The sequence below is a fragment of the Tenrec ecaudatus genome, chromosome 4 (assembly GCF_050624435.1).
Source record: "Tenrec ecaudatus isolate mTenEca1 chromosome 4, mTenEca1.hap1, whole genome shotgun sequence".
In the NCBI taxonomy this organism is placed as follows: Eukaryota; Metazoa; Chordata; class Mammalia; order Afrosoricida; family Tenrecidae; genus Tenrec; species Tenrec ecaudatus.
Window position 1 is genome coordinate 98,239,427 of NC_134533.1, and position 23,552 is coordinate 98,262,978.

Below are 23,552 nucleotides of genomic sequence, written 5' to 3' on the forward strand. Positions count from 1 at the left end.
TTCCTTCCTTCCTTCATAACACTGGATACTTTGTACTCAGTAAGTGCCACCTTTTTTATCTGAAGTGCTTGATTATTCTTAACATCTGGGTGAATTCAATTCCAGACCTGAAAGGTGACTAAGGGTAATAATCTTGACATTCCACCAGTCTCTATCAGAGCAGTAAACCTAGGCTCTTCACTGCTTTCAGGAATTTCAAATGTGATCCTTTTCAGACAGGTATTAGGAGCCAGGACCCATCTAGTTCTGGTGGTCTTGGGATCACGGGAGTTGATTGACATTGGTGTCTTCTAAAACGGATCCTCCAGACCCAGTGACTCAGTCCCTTGGGTATTTGCTATGCTTAACAATTTAATAATTGTGTTCTCTTTGTGCTCTATCACACTCTTGCATATATTTGCAAAATAGGAAAGACCAGAAACAAATATCCTCTGACAAATCTGTCTGCATATTTGTGGGAATACTCTGACTCTTACTCCCACACTTGTTCAGCTACTGGCTCAAGCTAAGTGTATGCTCTCCATTCTGTTCCACTGGTTGCTTTGAAGAGGAGCAGTACCAGGTCAGGAAGAGTTCTACAATCTACATGTATGGCATTACCATTAGTTTTGTTTTATATTAAGTTTGATGTTTTTTTAGAATCATTTTAATAATTGGTAGAGTAAGATCTGCCTTTATGGGCTATTCTTGATTGTTGCCTTTCTACATAAATTTAAGAATCGGTTTTTCAAGTTCAATGATTAAATTTATTGAAACATTTTATTATTATTCTCTGGGTCAAAATGGGGAAAATTGATATTTTTATGATTTACATCTTAGTTTAATGATAACTGGTAGTAATAAACAGGGCATGCATCTCCATTTTTTCAGGGCTTAATTATGTATCTGTCTGTCAAGATACATCATACCAGATACAAATTCTTTTAATACACATTAAAGAAAACTTTTAAAAGAGTTGGATTAGGAGGATTTTAATCCTTATGCTTACATACTTTATATAGTTGCAATTTAGTTTGTTCTTTTAAATTACCAGTACTTTATATTTTGTTTTTCCACATAGCTGTTGTTCATTAATCCATCTTACAATATTTTATAAAGCTGATTTATCCTAACTGACTACATATAAGGAAGCTTTAAAGTATTCTGGAAAAGTTACAGTATTTTTAATTCCAGTTTTCCATAACCTCTTGAAGACCTTTTGTATATTCCAATTATTATCTGTATAGTTGCATAATTTTTTTATCATTTTATACTGTTAAGGGTTATTGTGGAGGAAAAACTTCTAGCTAAGCATTAAGTTCTCATTAAAAGAAAATATTATTTCTTTAGAACATTTTCAGGAATGGAATTAGTAAGCCAAACCACAAACATTTGTATAGTTCTTATAATTACTTTCCTGAAGGTTTGGGGCCAATTTACAGTGCTATCAAAAGGGTATGAGTGTACAAATTTCACAAGACCTTACCAAAACAAAGTTTTAACTCTGTTTTTGAAATTTTTTAACACAATCTTCTGGATTTTTAAAGAATCAGGGTAAAGCATTATATTTTGGGCTATTTCCTCAGTAATTATATTAATACTACTCAAATAATACACTATTTGCATTTTAGATTTTTATCATATGGTTTGATGTTACAGAAAATCTGTGGTAAACTGCAGTAGTCAAATTTATTTGTATTAACTTTTCCTGTATTGAAAAATAAAAAGCTCGTGTGTGGTAGAGCTTTGGTGCAGGTCAGCCTGGTTGGACTCTGTTTTGATACATGTTTCATCTTATTCTAGTTTCCAGGCTTGAAGAATTGTCTTTGTCTAGGACTGTTTAGGGAGCCCCGGGGACGGAGTACATGGAGCTCTTCTTCATCAACTACATCTACTGCAAGATAAGTAGTTCAATCCCACATGAGGCTGTCTGCTCTTGAAACGATTTAAAGTCTAGGATACCCAAGGTGCGGTTCTACTCTATCCTATAGGATCACTATAAATCAGAAGCTGCAAGATGAGAGCGAATTCTAATTTTGAAGACATTTTATTTTCATAGTAGAGTGAAGAACTACAAGAGACCTAATCTAAGTTTGCCACAAACGTTGAAGCTTCTGAATAGGACTGGCATGATGTAACATATGCTTATATCCCATTGGCTCCAGCAAGTCATGTGGCTAAGCCTAAAAATGAGACAATGAATATACTCTGCCTACATGAATGTATTTCGGGTTACATGGGTGTGGATGTGGATGCTTAACAATACTTACATGTGAAAAGGTATTTGGGTATAATCCTTGATGCCTTCTTTGCTTGCTGGTAAGTGCCGTCAGTCAACTCCAACTCGGTGATTCTATGTACGTGGAACAAAACACTGCTTGGTCCTTTTCCATTCTCGCAATGATTGTTGTGTTGGAGCCCATTGTTGCAGCCACTGTGTCAATCCAGCTCTTCAAGGGTTTTCCTCTTTCTTGCTGCCCTTCCATGTTACCAAGCTTGATGTCCTTTACCAGGAATGGGTCTCTTCTGATAACACAACTAAAGTCAATGACATGAGGTTCCACCATACTCACTTCGAAATGGCATTCTGGCTGTACTTCTTCCAAAACAGATTTCTTTGGGCATTTTTTTTTTTTTTTTGGCCATCCATGGTACTTTCCGTCTTCATTGCCAACACCATAGTCAAAGACATTGATTCTTCTTTGGTCTTCCTTATCCAGTGCCCAACTTTCTCATGCATATGAGGTGTTTGAAAATACCATGGTTTAGGTCAAGTGCACCTCAGTCTTCAAAGTAATGTCCTTGCTTTTCAACACTGTGAAGAGGTCTTGTGCAACACGTTTACCCAATGTAATAATACATTGTTTGATTTCTTGACCGCTGCTTCCATGAGGCTTGATGTACATCTAAGCAACATGAAATTCTCAACAGCTTCAATCCTTTCTCCATTTATTAAGATGTTCCCTATTGGTCCAGTTTTGAAGATTTTTGCTTTCTTTACATTAAGTTGTAGTTCATATGGAAGGTTGCAATCCTTGATCGTTGTTCTTCTTTGGTTAGATAGCACTTTAAAAACAAAAGTAAACCAAACTTACAGTTCCTCAAGGTCAGGAATAATACTTCCTTAACGTATATGAGTCCCCAGTGCTTAGCCCGGAGAACAATATAGAGTAGGGTCTCAAAATCCATAGGCTGAACTTTATGGTTTTAGTATGTGCTTCCCCCAGTCTAATGCTTTGAACTTAAAACTAGAGAAAAGGTAATATAAGTTAATATTTTCTAAAACTGCCAGACTCCCTGATGTGCCTTTTATGATGTAAGAAAAGATTGCTACCCATATTTATTTTTACATTCCTTTCGGAGCTACATGAGGAATAGTAGGTTTTTCATTTGTGTCAGGTAGCAGAACATGTAGCATATTAGCGCTGCTCTCATTCAAAACACCCAGAGCACATTAAACTGCAGTCTCTCTTAATTCAATAGAAGCTCTCTGGTCAAGCCGTACTTTGAAGAAGGAAGATAAATGTGTAATGGGCTGACTTCTCTACTCTGAGAGAGAGAAATTAAAAGGTTGTCTGTTGAAGAGAGGAATTTTTTATTAGAAAATTGTTTTTTTTATAAAAAGGTGTGGAGTCTGATAATAAAGCCCATAGTACACATTGTCACTATTGAAAAGATGACCTGAGATGGTTGGGAAGTGAGGAGGGGGAAAGAAAAAAATTAAAGGCAAAACAAATTGAAAAAGGATCCTGCCTTTCAGTAAGTGTTGAGTCATCCATTAGGTACAGAAGGAACGGTGCCCGAAGCCTCTAATACTGCTAAGGGCCCAAGAGAACTCAAATTATTTTAATATATCCTAAAATCAGAAGAAAATATTAAATGTAGTAAAATTATAACATAGGAATAAACCCAGCCCAGATTATATTTGCTTCTATGCAAAGCATATTGCATGACAGTAACATATGATTTTAACATTTTATGGAGGAAATTGCTTATGACTCCATTTGTGAGAACTTTTTATTCATGTTGAAGTGTAATTCATACTAAAAGCTATGAATGTAAATATTTCAAATCCTCTTGGTTTTAGCAAGCAAGATTGAATCACCTTCATATCACAGGCTGTTAATGAGCCTTCTTCCAATATTGATGCTATATTTTTCTTCTTATAGTTCAGCTTCACAAATCATTTGCTCAGTATACAGATTAAATAAGTATGATGAGAGAATACAACCATGATTCACACCTTCTCTAATTTTAAACCATACAGTATCCCTTTGCTCTGTTCAAACAACTATATCTTGGGCTGCTCCTTTAAGTATACTTAAGTCACCTGCAATTCCTGTTTTTCAAAGTGCGATCCATAATTTAGGATTCACATAGTCAAATGTCTTGACATAGTCCATGAGACATATGGAATATCAAAAATGATAACTTTTGTTTTATATCCTCTTCTGAAACCAGCTTGATGGATTTAGAAAATAATGAAGTTGGGGATATACTATACTTAAATTCACAGTAAATGCTCATGAAAGCAGCAGTTAGGAAATAAAATAATATACTGTATTAGGCAACTCTGTGCAAAAGACCTCTTTAACATGCTAAAGAGCATGGGGGCCACTTTGAGGACTAAGTCCACCTGACCCAAGCCATGGGTGTTTTCAATTGCCTTTTATGTATGTGAGCATTGGACATAGTGATAGAGAATGTGGAAGAAGAATTTATGTATTTCAATTATGGGTATTGACAAAGCCTATTAAAATAGAGCAGGGCCTGCCAGAAGAACAAGGAGTCTGGGCAGCATAGCAGTTTGAAACCACCTGCCGCCACTTGGGAGAAAGATGAAACTTTCTACTGCCATAGAGTTAAAGTAGTCTCAGAAACCCACCGGGGAAGTTCTAATTTGTCCTATAAGGTCACTTTGAGTCTAAATCAACCAGAGGCATGAGAGAACAAAAAGAGCAAACAAATCTGTTTGGGATGAAATACAGCCAGAATGCTCCTTAGAAGCAAGGATGGTGAGACTTCATCTCATGAACTGCGGCCACAGTATCAGGGGATGGACTAATCCTGGGGGACATCGAGGTCGCCATCTGTGGCAGTTACATAATCTGTGTCAACTTGGGGATATTAACAGTGAAGGGTGGAGTCTAGCCTGCCAATCAGGTCACAGCCTGATGCTTCTTTGTGGATGTGGCCTTCTCATCAGGATTCTGGCAATTTCCTCTCTTTCCTCCTGGAGGCAGGCCACACTCTCTGTGTTAGTCTGGGTACTCTAGAGAAACAAATCCACAGAAACGCATATGTATATAAGAGAGTTTTATATAAAAGTTAAGTGTACATTAAGGAAGCATCCCTACCCAGTGCTGTCCAAGCCCATAAGTCCGACATTAGCCCATATGTCTTACACTGATCTACAAAGTCCTCCTCAATTTCACAAAACGCATGCAATAACTCCAAATGCAGGCGAAAAGCTGAATCAGTGAGTGTGTAAGCATCTCAGTGCTGGCAGGGGTCTCCACGCGGCTTCCCCAGCACCTAGTGCTGCATCAGGGTAGGTCCATATTGCTTCTCAGGGATGTCTCCCAGGAAGTGAGCCTTACCAGCTGAGACACAGAACTAGCTGAGGCATCCGCATGCTGGTCCGACCAACAGAGAACAAGAGACCAGAAAACAAGAAAGGTGAGGCTCACCGAGCCATTTGTCTCTTTGCCCTTCAATTAATCCCCCATGTGTTTATCGGCCAGGTTGGCACAATAAACCTTAACTATCACACTCACTCTCTACTACACATTCTTATTGACAAGGCACATGGTGCCACACTCATGGTAGCCAGAGCTCTGGAGATGGAGGAGCCACATGGACACCTGCACCAGCACTGAGATGCTTCCACTGCCACTGGATCCACAAGACTTTCCACCTACCAGCCTGTGATCTTCCTGCATTCAGCGTCATTGCATGGACTGCATGAGTCTAGATAGGAATTTATGGACTAGTGTCAGACATTGGGGCTGATATCGGACTTACGGACTTGATCTCGACTTGCCTGGGAAGTTTTCTCAATACACAATTGCTCTTTGATATAAATCTCTCTTACACACAATGACTGTTGCTGGATTTGTTTCTTTAGTCAACCCAGACTCACACAGTAACATAGATGATCAACAACAAAAAGAGGAAGATCCTCAATGAGAGAGATTTTTTCAGTGACTTTAACAAAAGGGCCCATCATAGGAGGAATTTTGAGGATGGCCCAGGTCCAGGCAGTGATACTTTCTACTGTCCATAGGGTAAAACCACTGGACAGCACCTAACAACTGTAACAGTGGAGGAAGGGGTCTACAAAGGCCAGCGTGCCTAGGACCCTCAAAAGGCATAACCTAGCCTTATTTGAAGTGAGTAAATTTATCTAGAAGGTGCTCTGGTGGAGCTGTAGTTACATGTTACACTGTTAACCACAAGGTGGGAAGTTTGAAATCACCAGATGTTCCACAGGAGAAAGATGAGGCTTTTTCCTCCCATAAAGATCAACAGACTGAAACTCACAGAGGGGTTTAAAGTGTAGGCTTGCTATTCAGAGAGTTTGGAGGGAGAGAGGATGGAGAGCTGTTAAGTTGAACAGAGGCTTAAAATGGTAAGCATGGCTTTATGCTCTGGGCTGCAGGTCAGTAGAATTTTTTTATTATCTCCAACATTGTTCAGTTTTTAATGATAGGACTAGCTTGGCAAAGAATCATATAGAAAATTATTTTGGAAGCCTGCAGTCTCATATATTTTTTGCAATCATGTCATTCAGTAAATATTTATTGAGTCATTGCAACATGTTGAAGACTGCCTTAGCCATGTCAGTTAATAAAAACAGAGACCTTTCCCTCTCGACCAAAAGTCATCAACATGGGCTCTGTGGACCAGCTAACAGCTTTATTCTTTCCTTGTGTATTCTCATGACTTAACAGTCAGACTGTAAATATATTAGGTAGACTGGCCAGTAATTTGATGGAATGTAGAACATATATACATAGTTTTCAGCACAATGAAAGTACTTCAAAATATATTTCTGTATGTATCACTTCCCCTTTTCACTTTGGGATGTATATGGGTAAGGGTTCAGGGAAATAATGGTATATTGCTCTGGCTTAAAAATGAAAGAGTAGAGAAAGGGAAAGGAGGGGGATGGAGAAAGAATCAGATGCAAAAATGAGGGGAGAAGACGGAGAAAGGAGGACCGAGCAGAGAAAAGATGAGGCAGCGTACAAAAGAGTCTTCATCAGACCCAAAGGGTATGTGTGGGCTTGTGGGTGGTCTATTAATATTTGTAATCAAAAGCACAAATCTTAAGTGAATATTGGTGGAGTTTTGACAAATGTTTACCCTAGCTTAACACAAATACCTATTCAGATTCATGCCCCTTCTGAACCACTGTCCTGAGTCCCCTGAGGCAAGCATTATAGATTAGTTTGATCCAGAATTCATGTAAGTCGGATAATAAAATATGTGCTCATTTGTGAAAGTAGAAGCTTTTTTAGAATCATTGATGCTTTTGCATGTATCCATGATGGTGTTTTTTTAATTGCAGAATAGTCTTCCTTTTTGTGAATGTACAGCAGTTTACTCATTTGCCACCTGATCTTTTAAAATTTGAACTAATTGTAATAAAGTTGCCATGCATATTCTTGTAGAATCTTATAATTTAATTGTTTGTTTATATAACATTTTAATTTCTCTTGGTAAATACCTAAGAAGAGACCATAAACTAAGTGTAGATTTATAAGATTTACTACCCTTTTCAATGGAATCATTTTATATTACTACTAATAATATTTGGAAGTTTCAATTTCTCTACATTCTCATCAATATTTTGAGTTTTCATTATTTTTAAGGTTAACCACTCTTGTGAGTGGGTGTGTGGTGGTCTCAGTTTGCTGTTCCCAATGACTATTGTGAACACTTTTTCAAGAGACTTTTGTATATTTATATGTTATTGTTTCTTGTAGTCCTTTGAGGAAGCGTCCTTTCATTTATAGTTTTCTGAGAGTTTTTTAATCAGTGATATCTAAAAGTTTTTTAAAATAAGTTTTTCTACATATTTGGAGATGAATACATGGTTCTTCTCTTTAATCTACTAATATGCAAATTGGTTCATTTGGACTTTCCTTTTTTGCTCCTGGAAAGATTTCCAGCTTCGGCAATTCAAAGGGGCAATTCTGCTCTGTCTTACAGGTTGCTCAGAGCCAGATTCAGTTTGTTGGCCGTGGACTAGTGAGTTCATGGTTATGATGTGATACTCTTTTTATAAATTACTGGATTCTAATTAGTAATATGATTTTCAATCTACATTTACAAGTTATTTTTTACTTTATCATGATTATATTAGAATTATGTCGACCTCATAAGATGAGTTAGAATATATTTTTACTTCTTAAAATTTTAATGAATAAATTAATTGCTATTTATTTATTTAATTCTCAAATTTTTAAATATGGAGCCCTGGTGCTGTAGTGGGCTACGTGTTGGGCCGCTAACTGCAAGGTCTGTAACGTGAAGCCACCAGCCATCCCTCTGGAGAGAGATGAAGCTTTTCACTTTTTAAAAGGTTTACAGTTTAGGAAATTCTCTGTTTTATCAGGCCACTATAGGGGATCCCCGGTGCCTTGGTGGTTATGCATTGGGCTGCAACCCAGAAGGTCCACACTTCAAAACCACCAACAGCTCTAAGGGAGAAAGATGGCACTTTTTACTCCTATAAACAGTTGTGTTCTTCGTAGTTCTACCCTGTCCTATAGGGTTGCAGTGAGTTTGGTTTTGAGTTTCATTTTAAAATATTTTATGCAATATTGGTTTTATTTAGTCATTGAGTAATTTATTTAAGTCACTAATATAATTATTTTTCTTTTAGAAAAATTAACAGAGGACTAGTCCCAAGAGTGAAGATTAAAGATGTTCCAAATGCTTGCTTTTTCCCATTTTAATTTTACCATTCTGTAACTCTGACAGCAAACGCCACTCCTCCCTTAGTCTGCGCCTTCGAGTCCCAGGAGTCTGCAGTGCACTTCAGCATCGCACAGCGCTCAGGAAATGTGAAGGAAATGGACCCTATGCTTGTGGGTGCTCCTAAGTCCCGATCTAGAGTGCAGACAACTTTGATTAAGGTATAAGTTTTGCCTTCTGCATACCATATCCCCAAGGAAACAAAGGATGGTGATGTAAGTCGCACCTTCTAGTTAAGTGGACACTCAAAATATATCCCGCCTTAATCCTGGCCATTACCATAACAGAGATCGTCTTCCATAATGGATTGCAACCACAGGCTTAGAGACTGGAACGGACAGTACATCACAAAAGGCATCATTGGTAGAAGGGCCATATTTAGTAATACACTACATTTCAATGAGTGAAAGCATCTAAGCTAGGAATTCATTAGTGGCGATGTTCTTGATAGGGTCTAAGTGGGTATGTCCTTGGTAGGAAAGTTAATTTCTCTAGTAAATATAGAGCTGTGTGGATCTTAGTTTTCATCTTATATGCATTTTGTTAAGTTTTGCTTATATGAGAAATTTGACCAAGATGGATTTGTTGGCACAGAGTTTTAATGCTTTGTCCTTTATTTAAAACATGTTTGTGAGCTCTCTAGAGATAAGCTACTTTTTATTTTTGAGATTGGGAATTGTTTTTTCTCTCTTTCTTAGTCTCTTTCTGAGTTTGTCAGTTGTATCCATTGTTTTCATTGATATTTCATTTCTTTCATTGTTTATCTATATCATTAATTTCTGCATGAATTCTTTCTCCTATTTAGTTTGTGTTTAATTTGCTCATATTATTCTAGCTCCTTATGGAAATAATATAGGATTGTTGAATATAATATAGAATTGTTGAATATAATATAGAATTGTTGAATACATATTTTTATTTCATAATATAAACACTTCAATCTGTAATTTTCCTTTAATGATAATTAATTTACAACCAGCTCAAAAATATTGGCATGGTATATTTTTATTATAGATAGATATATAGATAGACAGACAGATAGACAGATAGATAAGAGCCCTGGTAGCATAGTGGCTTCATATTGGGCTGTGTGTTAGTCCAGGCTGACTAGAGAAACAAATCCAGGAGCATTCATATATGTATAAGAAAGAGCTTTATATCAAAGAGCTTTTGTATATTGAGAGAACATCCCCTGCCCAGTCCAGGTCAGGCCCATAAGTCCAATATTAGCCCATATGTCTTATACTAGTCCATAAATTCCTCACAAACTCAAGTTTCCACTCACAATGGTGCCAAATGCAAGAAGATCACAGGCTGGTGGTGGAAAGTCTTGTGGATCCTGTGGTGGTCGGGGAGGCATCTCCACGTGGCTTCTCCAGCTCCTGAGTGTCTCTCTTCAGCAGGAAGGTGAAGCAGAGTGAGAGTGCATCCTGCTTCCAGAGAGGAAGAGAGAAAGTTCCCAGCATCCTCATGAGAAGGCCACACCCACAAGGAAGCATCATCAGGCTGTATCCTATTTGACAGGCAAGACTCTATCCCTTCACTCTATTTACCACATTGAAAAGACATTACGTAACTACTACAGGCTGGTAACCACAGGTCAGCAGTTCAAAACCACCAGGCACTTCTTGGAAGAACAACTAGGTTTTCTACTCCTATAAAGAGTTACAATATTGGAAACCCACAGGAGCAGCTCTGCCCTGTCCTATAAAGCCACTATGTGTCAGAATCAACTTGATGGCAGCAACTTTACCCGACTTTCTCCTGTTACATGTACATAGATTTCTTACCAGAATCAGCATCTTACCAAGAGAAAGCGTTACTTTTGGAAGACAAAGAGCATTGCAAGAAATTTTTATTGAGAAGCTCCCAGGAAAAAGAAAACTGGACCTAGCCTACTTGGCTGGACTCAGCACTTCTTGCCCAGCCTCCACCTCCACCGTTTCCAGGGCCACTGCCACCCTGCTATGGCCATCCACATCAAGCTTTTTAAAAAGTTCCTGTACACACAAGACTCTTGGGAGCTTCTATCAAGCTTGCACTGAGTCCTGGGAAATGTAGTCCTAAAATGTTGCCTTGGGGTCCATTCATGCTTTATCCAAATGGCCTGTTTCCCTTGCCCTGCCATATGTAGATTCATTTCAGAAAAGGGTTGTTCATATTCCAGTATGTGGGGAGTTTCCTAGATTTCTTTCTGCTATAGGGAATAACGTGTGGACATTCATCTGTTTTAATATCATTACGATTTGTGTATGGATCCTATGGCCTGGCACAAACAGCATTCTGTGTGGACATGAGAAGAATATGCATTTTCAATTACTGACGCAAACAACCAATATATGTTTATTAGGTCAAGGTGATTTTTTGCATTCTTTTTTTTTGGTTGACATTTTTAATTAGTGTTCAAGGACCCAACTATGATTAGAGATTTATCTACTTATAGTTTTAATTATTTGGGTCTATACTTCATTTTTTTTTGTTTTTTATTCAAGCCAGGTTCAATTAGTCTCTCTTCCTCTTCCCCACCCCCCTTAACTATCAAAGGGCTGGATGGAGCTCAGAGCTCAGGGGCTGGGCTACTGCCCAGAGATTTTAGTGCAGGATTTTAAAAGATCGTTTGTGAATTCCTGATAGGGAGACTAGATGAATGTTGGTTTTTGCCACTGGTCAGAGTTGAGTTAGCTGTAGGTCTAAGAGGCACACTGAAGTTGACCTTGGTGAAGTTGCCATGGGTGACTGTACAGCCCCTGGCTGAGGTGAACAGTTGTCAATACTGGCCACCCAAGATCTACTACTATTGAGTTGATTGTAACTCATAGTGACTAAGTAGAATTGCTCCAAAGTTCCTGCCACAAAATCCCACCATCCTCTCATCTCAGGAGCATTCTGGCTGTACTTCTTAGAAGTATAGAAGTCCTTGATATATTCAATATTCTTTATCAATGCCATAATTCAAATTCATAGTGGAGACTCAAAGATGGAAATAGTGCCAGATAAGGCATGAGCAGGAAGAAGACCCAACTGATGCCAAAGAGGAGCATGATGGTGAAAATATAATGACACCAGGACCCATCGTGTTCAGCATCCAGTGGATAAATATATAAGCTTATGAGCTGAGATATTAGGAACTTTGGAGATGCTTCTAGGAAGGACCAGTCCCTTAAAAGGGATTTGGTATAGCCAGAGGGTCAGTGAAAAAGAGAAACATCCTCAATGAAAGGGATTGACATAGTACATCTGGAAATGGATTCAAACATAAGAATGATTATGAATGGTTTACAGCATTGTGCAGGATTTGTGTTTCATTCTGTTGCACCTAGGATTGCTATGTGTCACAACCAATTCTCCAGCTCCTAACAAGTCACTCTCGCAAAATGACCCCAAATTGCAGATACTTTAACTTGCTTACCTGGCGTGTGACCTTCTCAGATCTATGGCATCTATGTCTTCCCAGATATCTGTTAACAATTCTAATTAATGAAATTGCTTATTGACTGGAGAACACAGCACCAAGATCTGGTGTATTAAGATCTGGACAATTTTTTTCTCATGGTAGAAAATATATATTAGTGTTATTATTTCAGGTAAATTTGAAGAAAAATTGCATATATAGAATTTTCTAAATTTATATACAAATTGTTTTTCTTTTCTCAATTAGGACCTACTGCTGCTTACTCATAATTTGATAGTGTTTAGGTACTATCAAAGTATTGAAAATAATGTACTTAACATACTATTTTCAATATACCAATATTTTATGGTTTTCCATGACAAAATTATGAATTCAGGAAAGCCCACAATCTAAAAGCACGTAGGGTTCCCTGAGTAGGGTAGAGGTACTGTTTAACAAATTCTAATGTATGTTAAAGGATAAAATAAATTTAGAAATTATTTGATTACCTTTATTAGCTTTTGCATGTATGTGACTGTGTGTGTTTTACATGCACAGCTATCTATGTGAAATATGCATCATTATCTATTGCTGTATAGGACATAATGTAAAGTAAAGATGAAAGGAAACAGACGCTCAGTTGATAGCTAAGTGCCAGTTCATTGATTTAATCTTTACTTTTCTAAACATTGGAATATTTATCCTTTTTCCAGCTGCCAAACACCCTCTGCCTTTTTTCTAGCTATCGACTCAGCCTTCTCCATATTGTATGATTTCTATTCACCTGCAGTAAAAGGCTTGGAAGGCAGCTGGCCATATCTGACCTCATCTGGCTACGCAAGGAAAAGGAAAATCAAATCCACCTGGTTGTAGTAAGCCAGGGATCAGACCTGCCTCCACTCTCCAGCCTTCTTTCCCTGTTCTGACACCAACCAGTCCCCCAACGGCCCTCTACATCAATGCTGGGCTCCATAAACCTTTGCAGCACCCACACAGAACTCACAGGTGATACTCATGAATAACGGGGTGCTTTGGGGATGATAATAGGTTGCCACAAGCCAGGATCGGCAAATAGTAACGGTACAATCATTGGTTCACAGCAACACCTCTCCTTATCCGGCAGCAAGTCTCTCTCTGATCCTCGGCCTCTCAAAAATGTGCTCCCTAGGCCTTAGCCTCCATGGACCAGGAAGCCAGCCAGTGACTCTTCCTCAGTCTCCTATTCTCGGGCCAGAGGAGGGGACGGTGTCTCGCAGTCTTGCCGCTGCCGGTCTGAGCCCAACGTGGCACAGCATCTGGTGCATTTCGTCGTGATGGCCTCCTGCACTTGAGGCAGGGATATTTAGTGTGCTCTTCTGACGGTTCTCGGTTTTTTCTCTGTGGAAGTTCCAGACCCGTAAACCCTGAGAAATGACTTTGATGAAGATGTCGCTTTGTCTTTTAGCAGAATAGAGCCCCAAGGAAAACAAACACTGGTGTCTTGCGTCATACCTTCCCATCAGCTAGTCTTCAAGAAGCCCCCAAGCTCACTGCCATCCAGTCCATGCTGACTCCTAGTGACCCTCTGTAGGTTTGAGTCTGTAACTAGAGTAGAAAGCCCAGTCTTCCCCCCACCTTAATCCTGTAACAGAGAACTCCCTCCCAAATGGGATCACAGAGACAAGTATAGAGTCCAGAATTATAAAAAATCACATAAGGAATTGTGCCCAGAAAGGCCCTATTAATTGACCACACTTCATCACCTTCTTAATACTTTGCCTACTCTGAACCTCAACATTTTCTGACCCCTTTACAGTCTAAGCTGTCTCTTCTACCATTAGAAGCTTGCCATCTGCATCTCTGCTCAGTCGGGCTTAAGGACGAAAATCAAATAGGTGTTTTTTCCTCTCAGCAATTCACCACAAGGACTGAACGGTCTTTCATTCCTTTTATCTTTTAAATATATATTTAAAGTATGTTTCATACAATATTGAAGGGGTTATTTATAGATAATTTGCTATGTGAATCACAGTTACACAGTGGCTAAAGCACTCTGGTGCAAGCCAAAACCTCAATAGTTTGAACCCACAGGCTGCTTCATGGGAGAAAGGGCAGTCAGTTTCCTTACATGTTGACAATTTTAGGAACCCATGGGGCAATTCTATTTTGTCTTGTAGGGTCTCTGTGAATGGACGTCAACCTGATGGCTGTGAGTGTGGATTTTGGTCGTCTCCAATACATGGTGATTTTGCTTCTTTCATTTGCTGTTATTTTTAATATATCTTTTTTTCAATAACTCTCTATTTAACTTCACAAGTATTTTTCAATCACTGGACAAAACTGAGAGAAAACCACATCATATTGATATTTTGGCTGTTGTATAAAACTGATTATGAATTCAGGAAAGCCCACAATCTAAAAGCACGTAGGGTTCCCTGAGTAGGGTAGAGGTACAGATTTCTAGTATTACCCATTATGGGTCATATCTCAGATCTTCATAGTATAATCTATTCAAAGATTGTATTCTTTCACTAGTTTAAGCGTTTGACCACTGCATAAAACAATAGTAACATCCCTAAATAAAAGTCTTTGTAATAACTTGAATACCATATGCTGAAAGTGCAGTTTACATAAAAATATAATGAAGTATTGGATCTACTTGAAAATTAGAGCGATGTGCTAATGCTGTGAAGTGTTCTTGCTGTTAGGGATCACTGAGTTGGTTCTGACTCACGGTGACCACGGACGACAGTCCTGCACCATCCCACCATTGTCCTTAGGTTTGAGCGCTTCGATGCAGCCATGGTGTCCATCCATCTTATCGAAGGCTGTCCTCCTTTTCACTGCTCTGCTATTTTACCAAGTCTGCTGTCTTTCTCCAGGGACTGCTGAGGGGAGAATAATGTGGGGGTAGAACCTTAGTCTTGGAATTTGTTCAACAAGCAGAAGCAGTAAGCAGGAAAGAATGAAGCGCACTCCCAGGAAAGATTAGTGCACATGCCAAGATAGAAAAGTGAGAGAGAAAAATGTTCCTTCAGGGACCTGCTAATGTGAGAGTCTGGGATGCATGTAAGGCAGTGGTGGCAGACCGGCCCAGTGGCACTGGACTCTACAGTTAGGACCATCCTGTCATTTCAGCCTCCATTTGGGATTTGTGAGTTTATTCATTAGGGAATTCTGACATGGCATACATTTGAAACCAGAGATGATGATATGTTTAGCAAGTTTCTTTCATCAAAAAGATGAAATCTGTGTGATATTGTACTATAAGATATATGGATTATCAGTGCTATCTCAAACCTCTGTATTTTATTATATTTTGGTCAAAATTATGTTGTTTACCTCTTCCTGTAACGGCCTGCAGGAATCAGCCAAAATGGTCTGACTCATTTGACCCAGAACCACCCGCCCCTACACACACACACACACACACACACACACACACGCAAATAAAAGGGCAAAACTTTTGGGTCATGTCTAAGAACATCCATGAAAATGCCCAGCTATCAAGGGTGTGCATATCCGAAAAGCAACCGAGTGTGTGCCATTCCAGGATTACAATGGTGCGGTTGAAAGTCTACAGGCCAAACAGAGAGCTTGGACCCAGGGTCCGTGCATCACAAAGCGTGCTGAATTTTGGCTGCACGTGCTTAAAATTGCAGGAGGCCATGCTGAACTTAAGCGTTTAGATGTGGCTTCTCCAGTCACTCGGTACATCCAGGTGAACTCAGCCTCAAGATGTGCTGCTGGACTTACGGGACAGATAAACCCGTACGTGAGCTCCCCCTGTCACCTTGATATGCTGCTTACTGAAAAGGCACATTGTTCCTTAACTGAAGGCGAAGGTTACACAGAAGAAAAAGGTATCCCAGAATAAACGAAATAAGCCAAAACTTATGAATCAGGAGTCAGTTAAGCTTAAACTAGAATCTAGTAAAAGTAGAAGCAAAAAGCAAAGATTCTGTTGTTTGTTTAGACTAGGTGGACTAGAGGACTGGAGTGGCTACAGGCGTCACTTTCCCTCCATCAATTGAAAGGATGATGATATGTCTCCCACTTGAAGGCCTGGTGGGTAGAATGTCCTTTTCCTGCTTCTGCCCACTCCCTTCTATCCCCCTCTCCTCTGGGAACAATTACAAATATTAGTCTACAAAAAACTGAGGACGAAGGAAGTACAACTTTATAACTCAACTGTTTAATCTTTGAATTGGGCATTCTGCTGAGTTTGTGGACAACTTTCCCTTTTGTCCCTGCCCGAAGTAGTGCTACAATTTCCTGCAGTTAAGGAGAGCTGTGTCATTTGGGCGGTGTATGTATGCTAATCGCCCTGGTCTTTGTACTGGTGTGTTGACCTATAAGGTATCTTTGGTGCTACAGCTGGACAATCATAGTATTTTTTTTCTAAAACCATCTTATTGGGAGTTAATACAGATATCATATCATTCCATAGTTCAATCACATCAAGCAGTATTGTACAATTGATACCACAATCCGTTTCAAAATATTCTCTTTCTTCTTAAACTCCTTGACATCAGCTCCCTTTTACCCCTAATCCCACACTGTTCCCCTTATTCTACTTGCTGTTTCCATAGGTTCATCAATCCTGCGTTTCGTATAATGAAAAATAGAAACATATAACAAAAATTCAAGAGGGTTACCCTAAATGACAAAATACTCTGAGATAAACCCCAATATGAACAGCAACAACCAAAATGACCACAGAAAAACACAAAATGCTGAAAACCAGATCAGGTCCAACCTGCATCAGAGTCAGGGGATCAGCTGACAAGGTTTTACATCTCTCTTAGATGGCTAATTGTTTGTAAGGGATCTTTAAGACCCAACATGCTATTTTTGTCTTGTTTTGAATTTTAAATCATTTTATTGGGGCCCCGTGTTCGATGGCCATTGGGCTGGGTCCCCAGGATATCCCCAGAAACACGGAAAATCACAGTGTTTTGAAATGTTGAATATTTAAAATTTGTCCAAATGCTCCACAAAATGTGTCTTCGAGTGTCCAAGCTTCCGTCAGTCATGCTGCCAGGAAACCAGGTAGCAAGCAGATGGATGCACATGTCCCGTCTTTTCTGCCTCTTTCTACTTCAAATGTGGCTTGCTCTAACCAAGCTGTGGGTTTGGATTGGGATACAATTATTCTCCTCTGGAATTTTTTTCCTGCACACTCATCTCTCATTGCTTTTCAGAGAAACAGATGCTACAAATATACATAGGTCTTTTCATTTTTGCCCGCTGTGTGCCTTACCTAGGAACCAAGCACAGAGCCGACCCTTTAATATGGGAACAAAGAAAGGTTCCAAGAGACAGAAACAACATGTAAGCGGACATCTCAAAATGCGTGCCAGCTAAGATCTTTGGCCTGTGCAATATTTGTCACCGTGGGTTTCTAAGCAACTCCCACTGTTGCATTTAGTAGCTTGAAGGAGCCCACGCTGGCCTGTGAAGTCAGGCTCCGGTAATACAGTGAGATATGGTATTGGACCTGCCCCCAGTCTCTATCTGGATCATGTCAAGAAACAAGTCAGGAAAGGCAGCCCTGTGCTGTTGATGACGAGGCGGGATGTTGCTACACTTAGGAAAGTCTCCATTCACCTCTCTTTTCATTAGCTAATGAATCGCGTGCGCTTAGGTAAGTCACTTCAAAACACATATCCCATGTTGGCAAAGCCAGATCCTCGAGGGGAGTGATGGCTTCCTCATCTTTCAGTTCCCAGAGGACCATTCTATGGCATATTTGGCCTGTGGTGTATTGATGGAATGGACACGCATCTTTTGAAGTTTCAACACGACCCTATTCTAATCAGTATAAAGTGCCATTATCAGTTGCAACTGAAAAGCTTCAGTGACAGCCCACGTCTAAATAAGGCTGGCCAACTCTGAAAGAGTAGACATTGAGTAGGAAATTTCATCTGTCCCTTCCTTTCCCCTGTGTTCCCTACTTCTCACGCTTCCTCCCATATTTTACTATACACTAACCCCGCCCTCCTGTTGTAGAATCGATGCATACTCATAGCAGCACTATCGGATCAAGTACAACGGCTTCTTGGGGTTTCTGAGACTGAATCTTTAAAAGAGCAGGCAGCCTCATCTTTCTCCTGTGGAGGGGATGGCGGATTTGAACTGCCAACCTTGTGATTACCTGCCCAATGCCTAACTCTGTACCACGAGGGCACAAATGTCCAGAATCTGAGGAGTTTTGTTTGTTTGTTTTTCTATACTGCGCATGATGTTCCATTGTTCTTCTACAAATGACAGATAAATTCATCGTTATCAACAATAACAGCATAAAGAGTAGATGACTGTACAATCTGCTGGATGTTTGGTTTCTGGCTTTAACAACTGTTTTGAACTAGGACAACTCCCACTTTCCTGGTCAGCATCAGCCTATTCTTTCCCTGCCGCTCGCGGTTATGGTTCGGTGCTGTTGACTCGGTTCCAGTCCATAGGGACCCGATGTTCAGCAGAATGAGTCACTGCCACCTCCTGCAGCAGCCCCCCTGTCGTGTCTATGTTTGACCCCTGTGGCAGCCACCGCGTCAATCCATCGCGTTGAGGGTCTTGCTCTTTGCCACTGAAGCTCTCTCTGCTTTACTGGCACTTATTTCACTGCCACCCTGTCAAGGAGTTTAACTGTTCCTTTCCCTCGTAGGCATAAGCTGGTCATTTTCATGGATGAAATTTGACTCTCATCTCCCCCGAATGCATCGAACGTGCCATTCTCCTACGGAGTCGTTGTATTTTTCTCAGCCTAATATGCTTTCATTTCTTTGAAAATGTCCCCCCGCCAAATTACAAAACAAAGTGAAATGTTATCCCACAGGGTCATACTTTGTAAACATGAGTGTATGGCTTAAGATTTATATTATGCATTTTATTAATCATAGTTCTTACACTGCTTAAGGGATATGAAACAAAAAATAAGTAATGTCCATTTCTTTACCATAGCAAGGATTCTAAATGTTGTTTCAGAAATAACACTTCTCTTCCTTCACAGCTAAATGCTAACTATAAATATATTTTCCAAATTCAGTGTTATAATTATAAAGAGTTATTAAATTATAATAATATGTAAAAATACCAGTTTTCATATACAACTCAAAACTCACTGCCATCGAATCAATTCTGACCCATTGGGACCCTGTAGGAGAGAGCAGCCCCTGAGGGGCTCCAAGACAATACGCGTCACTGGGATCGAAGCCCCCTCTCTCTCTCCCGGAGTAGCTGGCCTTTCTCACAGCTGACCTTTGGGGCCATAACACTATGCTTCCAAGACTCCTGTATATATAAAGATATCCTTAAAATTGCATTTAGTTTATAAAATCAGTCAATGAGCAAATTAAGACTTTTTAATAAATACAAGTACTTGAATATAGAAGTCATGATGTCAGTTTTGTGATTTTACAGTAAGTGCAGCAACTTGCTTATTTCTATATTTCATTTGGCTGACAATTTGGAAAGATCCCGATGCCCAGATAAATGATTTCCAATGGTACCAGTTATGTTTCTTCAAATAAAGAAACTGAAAAGCATGTCTAAGATCAGCATACAAACCAATTAATCTGGTTTAAAAACCCATATGTATTGGGTCTCTGCAATACATTTTAAAGAAATGTTTGCTATTAATTTTATACAACAATTAGATGATATTTAATCTAGATTTGAAATCAAGTATTAAAAATTATTTTTATGTTGGCAGATTTAGAGATATTATACCTAAAATCATTTCAAATTTCATTGCATAAATATTCAGTTTCATTGGCTTGAGGTTATAAAATTGAAAATAGCCTCTTGGGAAAGAAAATTGACTTCGTTGTCTTTACTAGGCCTCGTAATGCCCATAGAGATACTGGGCAGTATTCACGGTAAGTAAGAGCTCCCTTTTATTGGGGATGAACTCTGCGACATTTTATGTTTCCAGTTTCCACTGATCCTCATGAAAACCATGCAAAAGAAATGTTGGTATTATTCTCAATCAGTCCCAAGATTTTTAAATTGCTTCCCATTAAATACTATTTTCAGGAACACTGAGCACTGAAGTAAGGTGTGTGCAAATTCACAATGACCAGTGGGCGCCCAGGACTGTAGCAGCCAGGCAGTTCATGCTCTGGTAAAACGAGAGCCTGGGTTCATAGAGGAGATGATCTCTGACGTAGCTTATATTCATTAAAAACAAGTGTTGAGTATTTATAAATCTATGGATGTTTTCCTCATGGCAATCTTTCTTCAGGAGAGTGCATTTGTATCCCTCTTTGGAAGGCATGAAGGCTCAGAAAATCTCAAAGAGGTGGAAGCAGAACTTCTTCCAGCGCCTGGCTGGGTGGGCTCTTTGTGTTCAGAAGAGGAGGAAAGCGGCCCTCCACCTCTGATGGAGAACGGGAAAGAGAGTAAGTGAGGAAAGGTTTATGCTTGTTTTCCGCATATTATCTCAAACCATTGGTATCTGGTAACCTGAATATCCGGGGATTGTTTTCATCCTTTTGACCTCGAATGTTTTTAAAGCAAGATGTAAGATGATATGAATAATCTTTATGTACAACAGAAAAACAGAACCAAATGCTGCCTGGTCCAGGGCTATCTCCATGAGCTTTTTATGTTAGAAATGGATGTATCAATTTATCTCCTTGTGAGCTCATTTTGATGTTGCCCACCCCACCCACCACCACCACCACCACACACATGCATGCATTTCAGAATGTCCTATGGGGCTCCAGGGACTGCAGCTCTAAGTCGGAGTAGACCAAAAATCACAGCGAGCCTATAGGACAGAGGGGAACTACCTCGCAGGGTTTCCCAATCTTTACAGTGAAGGAACCCCATTAGTGTTCCTTTTAAACACTTGACCTTGGGGCCCGCAGCTAAACTCATCCTTTGTCTCTGTTGCTCCTTGCCTTAGGTATGAGGGAGGTTTAACACGATAAAGATTAGAGCAGGCCGTAGGCCAGAGTTTTGAAGATTATTTCTTGAAATGATTAATTCCAAGGGAAATAATTACTTTCAAGTCCACCCTATTTTTTATTTTAGATGAACGGAAAAAGGCTCTCTCTTCCTTTTATCCCTTTCTCCCAGCCGTCCATGTCTGGCATGACACGTACTGGATTTAGGAAAAGTACTCTTGGGTGCAAACCCACCCAGCAGCTCTGTTAGAAAAAGGCCCAGGGATTTGCTCCTGCGAAGATTTCAGCTTAGAAAATGCTACAGGGCAGTCTTCTCTGTCACACAGGGTTCATCTGAGTTGAGATCAGCTCAATAGCATCCAACAACAACATCTTCAAGTCTACGACTTATTAGCCAAATAGATGTGTTGATAGGGCTCAGTGGGGACTGGAGGACATGCTGAGACTGGAGAGCAAGAGGGAAAGTTGCTAGCTATGATTGCAAAATTGGACCAGATGACTTCTAATGTCCCACCTTGCTTTGTGCTTCTCTCTTTACAGGCGAGCCTCAGGGGTAGGTAAATGGTCCTTTGGCTGGCATCACTGGTGCTCTGCCGCTTTAGTTCCTGAAGGCCTGGTGGCGCTGTGGGGTGAGTGTGAAACTGCCAACCTCAGGTGAAATATAAGACTGTCTGTTCCCATAAAGACTTCCAGGCTCAGAAATCTTACACAGCTTTTCACTGGGATAGGAATCAATTCAGCAACAATGTGATTTTCTTTTTGACTACTTACTATCTCTAAGGTATACTTTCACACTGTTTTCTTTGTAATTTGGTGTTTCTCCAAAGGATTGCTATTAATTATAAATGTTATTATTTTAGAAGCATTTCATATTTCAAATACTCTGCTGGTTGCTTTTGAAACATTAATTTTCAGTGGTTGAATACTGAAGCATGATTTTAATCCTAAGTCAAGCTCAGGGGCAACATACCTTACCAAAATGAAGACCTGTGGCCAAGGTTTGACTCCTTTCTATTAAGATGGCAGTCTTTCCAGAATACAAAACAAACCACAAGACTCGGAGTCTTTTTGAAGTTATTACTTCTATGAAAACCATGATGGGTCAGGGCACCCTTGTGTATTTTTATACCTGCCCATCTTGATATCTAACATTTTCCCCTGAGTTTAATTCTGTGAACATCCTATCCTTAGTCAGTGCTTGTTTTCGATACAATCAAATCCACCACGGCACACCTGGCTTCGAGGATGGAAAGAGAATGAGTCATTCGGGAGGAGAGCAGTCACACGAACTCTTGGCCTCATGTATAACATTGAGGTGTTTGAGGGCATATTATGAACTCCTGAACTTTGTCAAAGAGGCCATCATCTCCTCTGTGCCCACAGGGGCTGCCTGGCCATTAAGTGTCCTACTGAGCTAGTCCTGTCCAGGGCTTCAAGGTGTGACCTGCCCTTCAGAATGCTTTTCTCAAGCTGCTTCTCTGTGGCTATGAACCAGCTCTGGGGACAAACTCGTTTGTGCTTCGTTGTTTTGTGTCCCGCCTGGACATGCACTTGTGTCTTTTGCCCAGAGGCAGCCTGTGTGGTAGGGACACCACGCTAAGGGGTGACCGAAGCAGTGTGACACCCTTGAGTGTGGCCTTTGATTTTTCTGTCAAAACGGAATTCTTCCTCTTGTCCTCCAGTTCCTCTCCCACCTGTACCCTGACGGGGAGGAGCAGCAGGCGAAGGCTAAAAGCCTGTCCTCAGATGGACTAGGGCAGCGAGAACACGGTGTCAGGATGGCGTTTCATAATGATAAGGAAAAAGCAATTTGCTCATCTAGGTGAGTGCTTTATCCTCTGGGGGTGTGTAACCTGAAGAAGGTAAATTACTTTTTCCTGGTACCACTTGGTATCCAAGAGGAGGTAATTTACCACATAATGTCAAGACACCCTGCTGCCACAAAAGTGGTTATATCCCTGGCTCGCTACAAAGAGTGCGCTTGGCTCACAGTCGGCTGATCCCTTCGCAGATCACCCAATCCCAGGCTGAGCTGCGTCTGCACATACAGCACAAATGAACAGGTGCTTTCTTTGCGGAGGTGGAGCATGGGATTTGTTGTTGTTTTTCCCCTTTTGCTTCTCCATTGGTTACGCTGTTCACTGCAGCGTTCCCTTGGAAACAGCGACTTCCCCCTCCCTTTCTATAATGTCTACAGTGAAAGTAAGTTATTTCTTATATTCTCTCTAGGCTGGTCTGCAGCTCAGTCTCATGAGTGGCTCACAGCTGGGTGCTGTGGGATGCCGTCCTCTGCTTGCTGATGTATG

The 23,552-nt window shown here is 40.1% G+C and overlaps 2 long non-coding RNA genes across 3 annotated transcripts in view; both read left to right on the forward strand.

Moving 5' to 3' along the window:
* Positions 1-4,586, forward strand: part of LOC142445021 (uncharacterized) — a 136,879-nt gene extending 132,293 nt beyond the window's left edge. For both annotated transcript variants that reach the window (XR_012783968.1, XR_012783967.1), the window contains exon 3: positions 1,783-4,586. This is a non-coding gene — a long non-coding RNA (uncharacterized LOC142445021). The remainder of the gene's footprint in view (positions 1-1,782) is intronic.
* Positions 4,587-8,982: 4,396 nt separating this feature from the next.
* LOC142447004 (uncharacterized) lies at positions 8,983-23,078 on the forward strand. The gene is made up of 5 exons (XR_012784052.1): positions 8,983-9,125; positions 14,512-14,576; positions 20,580-20,736; positions 21,787-21,875; positions 22,929-23,078. It is a non-coding gene; the product is annotated as an uncharacterized LOC142447004 (long non-coding RNA).
* The last annotated feature ends 474 nt before the right edge of the window (positions 23,079-23,552 follow it).